The sequence below is a fragment of the Anomaloglossus baeobatrachus genome, chromosome 3, assembly GCF_048569485.1.
Source record: "Anomaloglossus baeobatrachus isolate aAnoBae1 chromosome 3, aAnoBae1.hap1, whole genome shotgun sequence".
Lineage (NCBI taxonomy): Eukaryota > Metazoa > Chordata > Amphibia > Anura > Aromobatidae > Anomaloglossus > Anomaloglossus baeobatrachus.
This window is the reverse complement of record NC_134355.1, coordinates 58,772,290-58,787,988: the sequence shown is the minus strand read 5'-3', so window position 1 is coordinate 58,787,988 and position 15,699 is coordinate 58,772,290. Positions and strand designations below refer to the sequence as shown.

Sequence of the window (15,699 nt, the reverse complement as noted above, 5' to 3'; positions counted from 1 at the left end):
GAAAGGTTTTTCATGTGTGGCTAGACGTGCTCAGTGCTTTGGAGTCTTCAAAGGATAATCACTTGCAGTTGCACATTGCTGCCACTAGGTTGCGCAGTTTCTCTACAGTAAAACCTTTGGCGCTCTCAGGGCACTTAAAGGTCACGAGCTTAAAAAAAATAAAAAAAAATAAAAAAATACAATTATTCCTGTGATCATCAGTTCCAATCATCGGGTACCTGCGCTACACGAAGCCGCAGAACTGGATGACTTTACAATATAACACATATTCCCTTCTGCGTTTGCATTTTTTTTCACTCCCACATAAGTTATACAGCTGTGCTCTATAACAAAGAATAAGTGGCAGGCTTTCAGAAGGTAACATTTTATTTTCTGAAACATAGGCACAGTTCTAATAATTGACCAGCTTTTTTTATTTTTTTTTGTTTCATTTGTTTTTATTCAGAAATTTAAACATGAGAAGAAAATAAAATAAAATATACAATTTCTTTTTCAGCGATAAAGTATGGAGAAGGGACACAGAGAAAAGTAAAAATAATCTACCATGTAATAATGAAAGAAGAAAAACATAATAGTACTGGGTATAAAAAGCAAAATGAATAACGGGTCCATAAATAGTTTAGGATTCAGATGACACATTCATAATAGCGTGGAGATATATTTGCACGTAACCCATTAACTTCAATGCATTTAATAAAAAGTTGGGTAATTTGCTATTTTCAGCTCCCGACACGGATCTTTTATTTTTTTTGTGATTGCAATAACTTCGAATTCTTCTGCTTTTCCAGTATTTTGCTATTTGGTTTAAAGAGGACCAGGATTTTGCTATATGAAGTAAAGGCAGCGCCATACAGGCAGTAGGCAGTGCGGAGCAATATTTACATAAAGAAAAGGGGGCAAGCCAGGAGGACGTCGGAGGATGACAAAAAAAAATTATGTTTTTTTGGCTTGCTGTCCTGATTAAGAGGGCTGCGTCCTGCGAAACGCGTTGACCTGAGCCTATACCAAAATAAAAAGACATATTATTACAGTCAAGCAGTGTGGTGTGAGCGTGACAAAGATCCCTTTTTCCCCTATATACATCCAGGAGAAGGAATAAACGTAGAGGATCCGACCCACAAAGACCCGCCCCCAAAGGACCCGTCAGAGAAACCTCACAAAACCCTATGCGTTTCTAGCATTACAGTATCATTAAAGTGAACCTGTCAGGTCCTATATGCACCCAGAACCACGAGCAGTTCTGGGTGCATATTGCTAATCCCTGCTTAACCGTCCCTGTATACACTAGCATAGATAAAGAGATCTTTAGTAAAAGTATTTATAAAGATCTTTTATTGTATGCTAATGAGAAAGGGGACTAGTCCCCTGGGCGTTGCTTCCCTGGCTACTCAGCCCCATTAGCATGTTAGTACGCCCCTGTGTGAGTGTTAACATGCTACTGTATACGCAGAATCACAGGAAGATCACACTCACCTCTCCGCTGCCATCGCTGGATTTCGGCTCAGTGTGCATGACCCCGGAGTTTCGGTCATGCGCACTATGAAGCCGGGTGTACGTGTCCCAGCTTCAAACTGAAGAAGCACGCATGACCGAAAGTCCAGGGTCATGTGCACTGAGCCAAAATCCAGTGTCGGGCAGTGATGGCAGCGGAGACGTGAGTGAGATAATTCTCTGACGCTGCACATTCATTAGCATGTTATCACACCCACAGGGGTGTACAGACATGCTAATGGGGCCAACTAGCCAAGAGAACCAACGCCCTGGGGACTAGTCCCCTCGCTCATTAGCATATATTATAAGATCTTTACAAATACTTTTTCTAAAGATCTCTTCATCTATCCTAGTGTATACAGGGACGGTTAGGCAGGGAATAGCAATATGCACCCAGAACTGCTCGTGGCTCTGGGTGCATATTGGACCTGACAGGTTCCCTTTAATCATAGGACAATCCTCTAATTAATGGTACTGTTGCGATAGAAACGCGTAGGGTTCTGTAATGTTTTATGGATTTACCTTTTATAGGGATTCTTGAATAAAAGCAGATTTTATGGGATGGACGTGCTGTCAAATCATTTTTCTTCTGCTCTTATATAGCAGTGTTGGCTCCCTGCACCATTACATTCGGCGTATCTGTGTATCCTGAGGATGCAAATAGAGATGAAGTAGGGTCATACCCCAAAACTCCTGTTCCCTTTAACCTGTGCGCTCTGGAAAGATATTATTTAGGTTAGGTTTTGAGCTCTTAAACCTCATTTTTACAGTATGTGCACATTTTTTTACATGGTGGTGAACCAAGAAGAGTAAAGCACTTCAGAACACATTGGTGTTTTTTGTTCTGAAGCATCTTTTTTTTTTAGACTTTGTAGTTGTTTCCTGAACTCTTGATGTTTTTTGACCGCCGGCAGCCGTTTTTTGTTTTGTTCTTTTTTAACTGGTGTTTTCTCATCTTTTTTTAATTTCCATTCAACAATTAAGAAGCTGCTCGGGGTTTCTGAAGAAGAAAAAAGTTAGGAAAATCTCAAAAAGACACTCATGCCACTTCCAGGTATCTTTTAAATATTCCCATTGACTTTAAGGCTGGAGTCACAAGATCATATGGGATCCGATGCCAGTGCATCAGAGGCGATATACTAATGACCCTCGGCTGCTGCTGTGCTGCGCGCGTGAGCCGAGTGTCATGCAACTGTGATTCGATCCTGTGATCGGATCACAGCTATGGAGGAGAGGGAGAGATTTATCTCACCATCCCCTCCATTGTCAGCTGATGCGATTATCGCAATGCACTTGCATGTCATCCGAGTGCAGTCCAATGTTTCTCTCGCACCCACAGACTTGTATTGTGGCGCCCTGGACAAGCCAGGGGCCACAGAGAACAACATCCACACACCCCACACTCCCGGTCAGGCACACCTAAGTCAGACACAAAAGCCTTGTTGCCTTCCTCCAGGGGCTGATGTCCACACCAGGGGGTGGGCCAGGTGGTTGGCCCCGCCCACCGAGGAGTTCACAGTCCTGGAGGCGGGAAAAGTAGACAGATTAGTTTTGGAGGTGAAAGTGAGAGGAAGGAAAGTGGTAGTGGAGCAACTAACTGACAGCGTCCGGGTGTGTGGCCCGGGCGGTACAGCAAGGTTGGCAGACGGTGGTGACCGTCTGCAGGAGTGACCTATCGGAGTTTACCGTAAGGACCGTGGACGGGCGGTGGCCCGGCGGTACCGGACCGCTACGCAAAGAGAAGCCTGCACCATCTGGCAGGGGCTTACGGACCCCGGCAAGGCTAGGAGTCGCCGTGAATTTGCCAAATTCGTTAGCGAAGGGAACCTCCTGGGTTTCCCAACAGCCAAGTCCCGACAGAAGGCAACAGTCCAACCGAGAGAGGGAAACACAGTCACCGCCAAGACTAAAGTTCCCAGGGCCAGAGCCTGCGGGCAAAAGGGACTCCTCCAGCACCCATCCAAGCTGGGGAGCGGGTTACCGGTGGGAACCCATTGGAACCGTTTACAGTACGTAGGTGCAGGGAAAGGCAGTCACCATCAACCTGCCGGGAGAAACACCGCAGCCGTCTGTGGGACCCGTCCATACAGCCGTGTGTTTTACCGAGAACTGTGTCCTTATCATTGGCTGAGTGAGTACCACCGTGCCGTGCGGCACCGCGCTGCCCCCGCGACCCTGCACCTCACCAGGCCCTGCAACCCGCCTGTCATCCATCCCTACCCCATCACCGTGCCCCGGGACAACCAACCCCCCTACCCACGGAGGGGAGAACTAACATCAAAGCTGCTCCCTGTCACCGCTCCCGGGATCCCCGTCCAGAGCAGCGGTGGTGTCACGAATATCACCACAACCGTGGGTGGAGTCACGGACAATCACCAAAACCCCCACCATCCAATCAAACCCCCTTTCACTCACGGGCGAGGAACGCCGCTCGAGTCCCCGGGATCCGGCCCACCGCTCGAGCCACCACCGAGCAGCAGCGGCTGGACCCGAGCAGTGGGAGAGCGCAGCGTCCCCTCCTCCGCCCGCGACAGTATAGGTGCAGGTTACATGGGTTTCACTGACAATCACAGCATGCTGAGACTTTTCGCTCATCCAAAATCTGGATGAGAAAAAAGCTGACCATCTGCTCTCCCTCTTGCACTTGTCCGAGTCATACGTTTGTGTGAGTGTACCCTTATTGTGAGGTATACAAGGGGCTGCTGATAAGTCTTTGTGATCTTTTTTGTTTCTATGGTAACGAATGTTACATCACATGAAAGCCTTATGTGTCTAATATATTTTCAAAATTTTGCGCTTGTTGCTTATGGCACCAGTGTTCTATATACGTAGGAAAACAAACTGGTGGAGTCTAATGCGATATTCACAGCAACTGAGAGCAGAGGAGTGATAAAACTCTTGTTTCTGCAAGGAAAGTCCACAAAGGATATTCATGGTGATATGTCGCAGACATTGGGGGATCAATGTCCTTTATATTCCACAGTTAAGAACTGGGTTGCCAAATTTAAAACGAGACACTTCAGCACCAATGATGAGGAACGTCCTGGACGACCGAGAGTGGTTGTTGTTCTGGAGATCGTCGATGCTGTGCACAACCTCATACTGGAGAATCCACGAATTTCAGCTAAAGCAAAAGCAGACATCATGGGGATTTCCCGTGAACGTGTTTGTGTCATTATCCATGAACATTTGGACATGAGGAAGCGATCTGCAAAGTGGGTCCCCAAATGTGTGACAACAGATCAGAGAAGCATGCGAGTGAAAACTTCCCGGTCCATTTGTCAGTGTTTCCGGACTGATAAGAACTTCCTAGATCGACTGGTCACTATGGATGAGACCTGGATTTATTTGTATGATCCTGAAAACAAGGAGCAGTCAAAAGAGTTGAGGAACAGTGGTTCTCCTCGTCCAAAGAAGTTCAGGGTGCAAAAATCAACCACTAAGGTGATGGCATCTGTGTTCTGGTATAAGGAGGGTGTGCTGCTAGTGGACTGCCTTCAAAAAGGTTCCACCATTAATGCAAGGTATTACATTGAAATTTTGGACCAATTCAGGCCGCTCTGAAGGCCAAAAGGCACGGCAAGCTGTCCAAAGGAATCTTGTTCCTGCAAGACAACGCCTCCGCTCACACTGCACAAGCTACCATGGCAAAACTGACAGAGCTGGGCTTTCAGCTGGTTGACCACCCACCTTATTCACCAGATCTAGCTCCCTCCAACTATCATCTGTTTCCAAACTGAAGAAACACCTCAAGGGTACCAAATTTCACACCATTTCTGATGCCATGGCTGCTACGGATGCCTGGTTTGAGGCACAAACGAAATCCTTCTTTTTGATAGGCTTACAGAACTTGGAATACCGATGTAAGAAGTGTGGTGACATCAGTGGAGAGTATGTGGAATAAATGTAAATTTTCGTCATCCTATCTCGTTTCTTTCTGATAAAGCCAAATACTTATCAGTAGCCCCTTGTACAGCACCTTCAAAGTGGAAATCAGCTGTAGACTGGTTTGGTCACTTCTTTTAGCTGTTTGGCGTTTTTGGAAATGTGAAGTAGTTGAATGACAGCAGCTGAGGATTCATAGTTATCCCCTCCCTCTGTTACTTATGCTAATTCTTTTACACAATCGTTTTACTTTGTGACTAAAAGGACCTGTGCTGATGTCATACCCATGTGACCAGAAGGGGCAGGGCCTCAGCCAACAGAAAAATGTTGCTTCCTGGAATAAGCTATGTTGGCTGAGGCCACGCCCCTTCTGGTCACATGGGTATGACATCAACACAGGTCCTTTTAGTCACAAAGTAAAACGATTGTATAAAAGAATTAGCATAAGTAACAGGGGGAGGGCATAACTATGAATACCCCCTCAGATATTATCTGATCCTCAGCTGCTGTCACTCAACAAGCTGATGATTTTATAAACTTTACTTTCTTGGATTTCAAAACCTAAACATCGGAGCTCAGAACTACAGGTATGTATAGAATCAGACTGATAGTGCCAGTATAGCATTGGCTTTAGATTATATAGGAAAATCCTGGTGATTGGTTCCCTTTAAGCATTTAGATGCCACCATCAATCACTGACCGCAGCATTTAAAATGGAGCAATCACCAGTGTGTGTGTGAACTGGCTCCCATCGGCCACGCGCAAAGTGGCGCAGTTTTGAAGAGGTTTGGAAAAAAAAAATTCCTGATGCATCCTTTGTAGCCGTTTGATTGGACTGTGCCTCGTTTGGAGAGCTGCCCATCAAGATCCACTTCAAAGAAGTGACATGAACTTTTTTTTTTTTTACCATAAGTTTTTCAAAACCTCTTCAAGATTAAAAAAAATCTCAAAAACCTCCAGAACAAAGTGGGTTTCCCTTGGAAATAAATAGGAAGAGTTTTCCAAACATTTTTTAACCATTTATTGGAGTTTCGATTAGACCTGCTTCAAAAAACTCCCCAATAAACTCTGTGTGAACATAGCTTTATACAGAATACATTTTTCTTTTACGGTCTATCAGTTAAATTTCATTATATTAATCAAATCCTAATGAAAAGCATCATTTTCTTCAGTAAGTGGCTGTTGATCTATTTATTTTATTAATTCCACAGCACTTTACAGACGTGATTTTCACTGTCCCCATTGGGACTCACAACCTAAACTCCCTATATGTATGTCTTTGTAGTGTGGGGGGAAACCGGAGAACCTGGAGGAAACCCACGCAAACACGGGGAGAACATACAGACTCCTTGCAGATCTTGTCCTTGGTGGGATTTGAGCACAGGACCCCAGTGCTGCAAGACAACAGTGCTAACCAGTGAGCCTGCCAGTATTGTATATGTAAGAAGACATGCCTCACGTTAGTGCAAGCTTCAGTTCACATGGCAGAACAATAACAATGTAATGAATCTAGTCTTCAATGTTCTTGTCAGCAAGAATTTGGTACTTCAGGCTCAGAAAAATGAGCCGTCCTTCCACTCCCAGACAGCCTGAGGCAAGAAGACCAGCAGACGGATGTGACAGCTCCGATCCCCGGCTTATTCTGCGGCTTCACTGAGCAAAGAACATAACAAAGTCTCCGAATAACTCACCTGCAAGCTGGAAAGTAACAGAACGATACACAGCTGCAGTATAGTTGGTTTAAGGCTATGTTCACACGACGCTTTTTTTTTTTTGCAGGCAAAACCTGCTCCCTTGGCAGTTATATAGGTTGAAAAAAGACCTAGGTCCATCTAGTTCAACGTTCCTCCACCAATTATACATTTTGTGAGTCATTTATAAAGAACAATGTTGTGTGTACTGAGGAAATCATCCAGCCCTTTTGTGACGCCCCTGCGGTAACCTGGTGTCACAAAAACAAGGTAACAACAAGGTAACAGCTCGGGTCCTACATGACTGTGCCAGTCATTACACACACACACTACCATACCATGACATTTACACTCACAACCAGGGTGGGAGACCCCCCTTAAGGCCAGAGTCACACTTGCTAGTAACTCGCGCGAGTCTCGCATCGCATCACCCGGCATGGCCACACACTCTCCTGACAGGAGCGGGTCGGTTGCATGTATCTCTATGCAGCTGAGATGCTCCCCTCCGGAGAGTGTGCGGCCATGCCGGGTGATGCAATGAGAGACTCACGCGAGTTACTAGCAAGTGTGACTCCGGCCTCAGCCCGCTTTACACGCTTCAATAGATCTTACAATCCGTCGGCGGGGTCACGTCGTAAGTGACGCACACCCGGCATCATAGTGACGTAGTTGCGTGTGACACCTACGTGTGATCAAGATTGGACGCAAAAACGTTGATCGCATACACGTCATTCATTTCCTAAATATTGTACATTTTGTTGTACGAAACGAGTCTATTGTAACGTGTTGCACCCTTCTAACGATCTGTCAAATCGAAATTATCTACGTCATATGCTATGGTGTCGTGAGACGACATGACTCAGGCCCCCCATAAGCTAATTGCTCGCACATGCATTATGGCTTGTTCTGTCTTTAAAAGGCTTACGCTACTGCGGTCAAATACTGCATTCATGTATATATCTGGTCCTGGTGGAGACTCTGTTGCGTGCGCTTCTGTGTCTTTTGTGCGTTTTTTTGGTGTTTTACACATTGTGATTTCATTTTGCTATATTTTTGACGGTCAGTTTAAAATTTGTTATATGTGTCTTTTGGATTGTGGTTTGTTTGGCCTTAAGTTTGTTTCACTTGTTTTGGATTTTATCAATATTTTGTTTAATTTTTTAATTTTTTTATTTTTATTTTTTCCCAACAACACATTTTTTTTAAAAAAAAAAGGGTGTAACCAGGAGGAAAAAAAACGTCTCTTCCATTCCGGAAAAAAGGGGTGGGCTATGCTGACGTCAGAGTGCACATTATCTAAAAAAATCGTACAACATATTGATCAATTTTGGATAACGCACGTGTGACGGCAAATACACGATCTATGTACGATCTTGGCAGATCGTATATACGACCTGGGCGTGGCACATCGCATACGAGATCGCACATCTAATTGTAAGGTGTAAAGCAGGCTTTAGAGCCGGGTGACATGGCTGGGCACTGTGAGCTAACAAGCAGCCAACTGGGAAGGGAGGGACCAGACCTGGGGGAGGGGAGAGTGACCTGGGAAGTGTGACTAGTCAGCGGAAGACAGTGAAAGAGAGAAAGGAAGTGAGAGGAGAGGAGTGAGAAGTGAGCGGTAGTAAAAGGAAAGGTGTCAAGACAGACACACTGAAAGTAGCAAAGACCCTGCAAAGACTTGAGTAGAAAGATCAGCCACTCAGAGGAGAAAGTAGCTGGAGCGAGAGAGCAAGCTCCAAGGACAGAGGGATAGGCATCCTGTGGGGTGGACATCCAGGGCTCCGAGTACTATGCACACACGGGGTGCAGATCCCAGAACAGACCAGGACTTCAAGCCATCTGTTAACTCTGCCAGGCGGGTGGGTTTCCAGGACTCATCTGCCACCACTAATGTCTGAGGCATTAGCAGCGAAGAGGGGACCGGGAGAAATTCCCTTAAATAGTCCAAGCTGCCTGCGGCAGTACCCAGACACCAGAAAGACCTCCAGGAGCTCCACACCGGGGAGGACTAACAAATACACTAGAGTGCATCAGTGGGAGAGTGGCACCAGGTTGGCTGGCACAGCTATAGAGGACTCGGGCGCACCAGGGATCCAGCAGGGCACAAACCCAGTAAGTAAAAACAACCAAACTGCACTCCCTGTCTGGACTGACTTATTGCCGCGTACCTCCACATTAACCCTTTACCTACCCTAAAGCCCTGCTCACGGAGGGCTCCACCATCCACACTGCCCGCATGCATCATCCCCAGTTAGAACACGCAGCGGCGGCCCTATCATCCCTGGCCGCAAACCGCGAGTGGCGTAGTCAGACTTTATTTTTATTTTTATTTTCGTTTAAAACTGGTCGACCGTGCCCCCGGATCCGGAACCCCTCGAGCCACGGACTGGCCGGATCCGAGCAGCTCGGCTGCCCCGAGGCGCGACACTTTTTAAAAAGCGGTTATGGTATCTGCCATTACTACCTCTTTTGTAGGGCATTCCACAGTCTGACTGCTCTAACTGTAAAGAACCCTTTCCTATTTAGCTGCCGGAATCGCTTTTCTTCCACTCGCAGTGAGTGCCCCCTGGTCCTTAGTACTGTGTTTGGAAGAAATAAGTCATGTGCCAGTCCTTTATATTGACCACACATGTATTTATACATATAAATAAGATCTCCTCTGAGACGTATTTTTTCTAAGCTAAACAGATCTAACTTTTTCATCCTCTCATCATATGGGAGGCCTTCCATTCCCTGTAATAATCTAGTTGCCGCCTTTGAACTGACTCTAACTTCTAAATGTCCTTTTTAAAATGTGGAGCCCAAAACTGGATCCCATATTCCAGATGTGGCCTTTCAAGTAAAAAAGAGAGATTAGATCCCGTGAATCACTTGTAGAGGGGTAAACATACGTTGGGATCACATGATCCAATCTCTCTTTTTATACACCCTAAAATCTTGTTTGCTTTTGCAGCTGCTGCCTGACATTGAGTGCTGCTGCTCAGCTTACGTGTAATCAAAAGTAAAGAAGCTGGTGGCAAAAAGCAGGTTTTGCTGTGGTTTTTTTTTGGGGGGGGGGGTGTTGCTGCATTTTTTTTTTTACATATGTATCATTTGTCTACTGTACACGTTTAAAGGGAATCTGTCACCACTTTGACCTTTTTAAACCATTAATATGGGAACACAGGTTATAGAATGATAAAAAGTCATACCTGTATGTCTCATATCAGATAGCTTGTGGTGGATAAATCATCTTTTATCACTTTATGTAAATGCCCTCTTCCAGGCTATGGGGCAGATGCTGCTGTTCAGTTCTTTTAGGCTCCTGCAATTAAGAGACATTTGATTCCACAAAGTCATCAAAGGTCCTTAAATAATCTTAACCGCGTGCAGTTGTGCAGTTTGACTCTCCCTAACATTGACCCTGACTGTAACTAGGGCTTATATTTCAAGCATACTGCAAAAATCCTGTAAAATCATGCTAGGTCTTATTTTCAGTGTAGGTCTTATTTCGGGGAAACATGGTAGTTACTGTGCCTCCATACTGGAGTGCTGTGTTCTGCTGTGGTTACTGGGAAAATGGGATAAACTGTTGCTACGACTAGAGGGAAGCACTGATGAGACAAGGAAAATATGGGATCGTGGGTCTTGGGAGTCAAGTAGTGCTGTAAGGCTGGGGCCACACAAGTGTATGGCAACCAATGCGAGTAAATTGGATGCGACCCTCGGCTCCCGCTGTGCTGCAAGTGTGAGCCGAGTGTCATGCCACTGTGATCCAATCCTGCGATCGGATAAAGCTGCGGAGGAAAGGGAGGGATTAATCCCCATTTCTCCTCCATTGCCAGCTGATGTGATAATTGCACTGCACTCCGGTGTCATCCGAGTGCAGTGCGATGTTTCACTCGCACCCATAGACTTGTATGGGTGCGAGTGAAAACAGATCGGATTCCACCCACAGAATGCTGCAACTATTTTCTTGCTCCTCTTAGGGCTGAGAAAAAAAATTGCAGATGGGAATGATCCAAGTAGAATGAGATTTTTTATCGCATTCCACTTGGACCGTTTTACTCGCCGAGTGTCCTAGCACTTAATATAGATGTAAGAGAGGTGATATCTGCACCATATAGCGCCCAAATAACAAAATCACTCAGTGCACAAATACATAAACCATATAGCGCCCAAATAACAACAAAATCACTTACAAATACATAAACCATAGTGTTCAAATGACATTACCATAGGGGGCCCAAAGGGAATTGCCCAATTAATAGACTATAATGTAGTTGTATTCTGTGCAGGGGGGCTCACATGATCGGGGTCAGTGGTGCCCCCTTTATTAGTGATGGGCTGAGTGGGCAGTTGTATGTGACATGTGCACATTAGATTTTGGATGTGATCCCCGCTGCTTTATCAATGACAGCCACATTGAAATGCAGAATAAATCACAGCTCATTGTCGTCTGCATAGACCTGCAATACTAATATGCCTGCAGGGTCTTTTCTTTCATTCTTAATGCGCTTATGTGTGCGTCGTATGAAAGGACTTGTCTCCTTAGTTGTGTAGTTGACATCAGCTGGAAAACTCCATTTTTGTGAAGGATCAAAGTGCACTTCTCACCTATACACAGTGGAGTCGGCTACGCCGCGCGCTGCACAAATATTTATGAACATGGTGCTAATGTTAGAGCTATGAAATCTCCTGTGTAAACAGGTACGAGTGATAAAAATAGCCGCACGATAGGGGGTCTTACATAATGAGAATATTAACATTTTGTTACTTTGATTTCTGATAGGAGAACAATTCATGCACCTTGTAAACAGGAAAGTGAGAGCCCCAGTACTCATTAGACAAAAAAGGTGCCGACTAACGGCCGTCAGAAAAAAATCCTATATGCCTGATGGGTGTTTTGACTGATAATTCGATCAACTGATTATGGGTATTTGAAGGGAACCTGTAGGGTAGGTGCAATATGCACCCAGAATCACGAGCAGTTCTAGGTGTATATTACTAATCCCTGCCTTAAGCCCGCTTTACACGCTGCAATGTATCTTACGATGTGTCGGCGGAGTCACGTCGTAAGTGACGCACATCCGGCATCGTAAGGTACATTGCAGTGTGTGACAGGTACGTGTGATTGCGATTGAACAGTAAAACGTTCATCGCACGCACGTCGTTCAATTGCTAAAAATTGAACGTGAGGTTGTTCAATGTTCCCGAGGCAGCACACATCGCAGTGTGTGACATCCCGGGAACGATGAACAGATCTTACCTGCCTCCCGCGGCTCCCGCTGGCAATGCGGAATGAAGGAGGTGGGCAGGATGTTTACATCCCGCTCAGCTCCGCCCCTCCACTGCTATTGGCCGGCTGCCGCGTGACGTCGATGTGACGCCGAATGTCCCTTCCACTCCAGGAAGTGGATGTTCGCCGCCCACATCGAGGTCGTATGGATGGTAAGTACGTGTGACGGGGGTTAATCGTTTGTGCGACACGTTCAACAAATTGACTGTGCCGCACATACAATGGGGGTGGTTACGATCGCATACGATATCATATGCTTAATCGTAACGTGTAAAGCAGGCTTAACTGTCCCTGTATACACTAGCATAGATAAAGAGATCTTTAGAAAAAGTATTTCTAAAGATCCATTATAATATGCTAATGAGATTAAGTGGACTAGTACCAAAAGCGTTATATTCCCCGACTAGTCCGCCCTCTTAGGCCCGTTTTACATGTCAGTGAAAAACACAGACGTTCTTCAGTGACGTGTAAAACACGCACATATCCCTCAATGTTCCGCGATTCACGGCACACGTGAGTTGTCTAAGTGCAATCCGGGCTCCGTTCTCTATGGTCCGTGATTGCACATAAAGATCAACTCACCTGTGCCCGCTCCCACTCTCCATGGTGCTGAACGCTCCCACAGTGCAGCATCCGGCCGGTGCTGACCCCCGCAGCAGCTGCTTCCGGGTCGGCTGTGTTGTGCATTCATGAATATGCACGACAGTAATGAGCCGGCTCAGAAGCAGCAGGCAGCACAGGCTGCACAGAGCGCCGCTGGCGCCGGGTGAGTAAAAATGATTTTTCTTTTATATGCATGTTTTTTTCTGACACGTATTTCATGGATCACACACGGATCACACCATAGCGTGGTCCGTGGGACATCAGTGATGCCAGAAAAAAACGGACATGTCTCGGCAATCACAGATACGCGTCTACGCCTCACGGAGGCACAGTCAGTGAAAAAACACTGATGTGTGCGCAGACCCATTGATTTTAATGGGTCTGCGTATGTCAGTGATTCTGGTACGTAGAAAAAATGCACAAACGTACTAGAATCACTGACGTGTGAAACGTGTGAAACGGGCCTTAGCATGTTTGTACGCCAACAGGGGTGTACTAACATGCTATTCAATGCAGCATCATCAGCGGTGATGCTTGTACCTGTGTTCGCTGTGACTGCGCTTCTGAATGCCCGGCACTTCCGGTCATGTGCAGTAGACCGCTCTGAAGCCATGGCGCGTACACCCGGCTTCATACTTCATATTGCCCATGACCGGAAGTGCTGGGCATTCAGAAGGGCAATCACTGCGAACACAGGTACGCGCGGCACCGCTGGTGATGTTGAATTGAATAGCATGTTAGTACGTCCCTGTGGGCGTGCTGCCATGCTAAGATATAACGCCCTTGGGACTAGTCCCTGCGCTCATTAGCAAATACTTTTTCTAAATACTTTCTCTATGCTACTTGATACAGGGACAGTTAGGCAGGGATTAGCAATATACACCAGAACTGCTCGTGGTTCTAAGTGCATATTGCACCTGACAGGTTCCTTTTAATAGTATTGGTCTTATATAGACTAAAGGGACTAGACTCCAAGGCTTGGGTGTGTCTGTAGCTCCAGCACCCACTATAGTTACGCCCCTGCCTAAAATGTGTATGGGAGCCCTGACTGTTCTCCAAAAGTTATTTTTTTTCCTTTAGATATGTTGTCACAAAAAAAGTGTCTGGTAGTGTCACAGTCGTCTCCCTGTTTTTGGAAAATAGTGACAGCTTCCGGACTGCAGCCTCTTGTCTCCATCTGGCTATCTACATTTAAACGGGGTTTTGTTTCCTTTGGTGCCTAAACGGTTAATGTCAGTTTTACTGATGGCACCTTCTCCAGCAGTGCCTAGCTGAGTGCTTCAGCTGCATTAGCTTTGTAATCACTCTCTTCAAGTTTAAATAGAGGTGTTGTCCAGCAATCCTTGCTGATGACACAAACTCATTTGTATACTGGCCCGCTTGGTGGAAAGAGCTGTGTTGGAGCATTCCAAGAAGCCTACCTTTATCATTTTGTGTTGCGGTATTTCCTCTGTTTCTTTTCCTTCCCTTGTGTTTCCGTATTGTAGTTGCGAATATAGTGAACTCATCAGCCTACTCACTAGACAGGGTGTGTTTACCTGAGGGCCCAAGGTATCCTGCTCGCTGACAGGTAGAAAGAACCTGTATATGATGCTAGGAAGCTCAGGAGTCTGCTTGAGGTGAGTTCAGGAGGTGCCCCCTCACCCCTCTCCCTAGCGGCAGGGTCCTCCATTGCATTGTGTCCCTGGTGTTCCCCCCAGTTTGTGGTGTTTTTTTAGTTGTTTATTTATTGTGCGCCAGACTTTGGTCAGTCTGCACGTAGCGTGACTGGTAGTGGCCTTTTGCCACTCTCTCACAGCAACTAATTCTGTATTTGTAAGGGGGGACCCAAAGAGATTGCCGTTTGCCAATGAAGCATTCTGCAAACAGCAATTTGATTTGTATGGCCACCTTAACAAAGCTGCTACTGAAATTTGCACATTAAGTAGTCAGACCAGCTATTAAAGGGCTATAATCGTTTGTTTGTGACTCTTAAAGGAGTGGTCCAAAGGCCAAATACATTTTAATGTAAATCCATATCTATTTAGTGCCATAATCTGAACTAATAGCTAATATATTTGCTTTAAAAATTCCCTATTCTTCCCTAACTACACAATCTAACGGTCAATGTATTTTTTTTTCCCCCATTTCTTGTTTGATGATGCTTTGTTTGAGTATGCCAGCATGCACTGGGATTTTCAAACAAAGCGTCATCAGGGGCACAGGCTGCAGTCACTGTCGCAGCCCCTGCCTCCTCCCTGAAACAAAGCGTCATCAGTGTGGGGGCGGTGCTGGTCTCTGAACACCAGATCTGCTGACACCATGCACTGATAGTGTGCGCTTCTCTGTTGCCAGCTTGTTAAAACTGATCTGAGCCAGCAATACAGAGCGCGCTGTCATTGTGCATATTCCACAATGACAGTGTTCTGGGACACGGCAGGGACTATCCCAACCTCTGAAATGAGTATAATTTTGATTTCTGTAATGCAAATTCATTTGATACACCCTAGATTTCATCAGTTAAAATTGTCCAAAACAGAATCTGTCTTTATTGCCCATAACATTAAAAAAGAAAACTGCCCTGTGATTGGTTGCTCAGGTCAGATTTATTTTCTAATACACTTTTGACAATTGGGTGTTACTATTCTTTTTATTGAGGAAGTGTGTCTTGTTCTGTCAGCACTGATTGGACGATATAAACTGTGTAAGGACACACCCCCAACTGATAACAGCTAATTGTCAATTTATAATCTTCAACGCAGAAGAACAGAA

At 45.6% G+C, this 15,699-nt stretch overlaps 1 long non-coding RNA gene across 1 annotated transcript in view; it reads right to left on the bottom strand.

The window, feature by feature from the left end:
* Positions 1 to 411: 411 nt before the first annotated feature.
* The window catches only part of LOC142296020 (uncharacterized), a 34,879-nt gene continuing 19,591 nt past the window's right edge, over positions 412 to 15,699 (bottom strand). Inside the window, exons 2-4 of the long non-coding RNA XR_012751575.1 lie at positions 10,259 to 10,371; positions 2,014 to 2,139; positions 412 to 999 (exon numbers count right to left, since the gene is read on the bottom strand). This is a non-coding gene — a long non-coding RNA (uncharacterized LOC142296020). The remainder of the gene's footprint in view (positions 1,000 to 2,013; positions 2,140 to 10,258; positions 10,372 to 15,699) is intronic.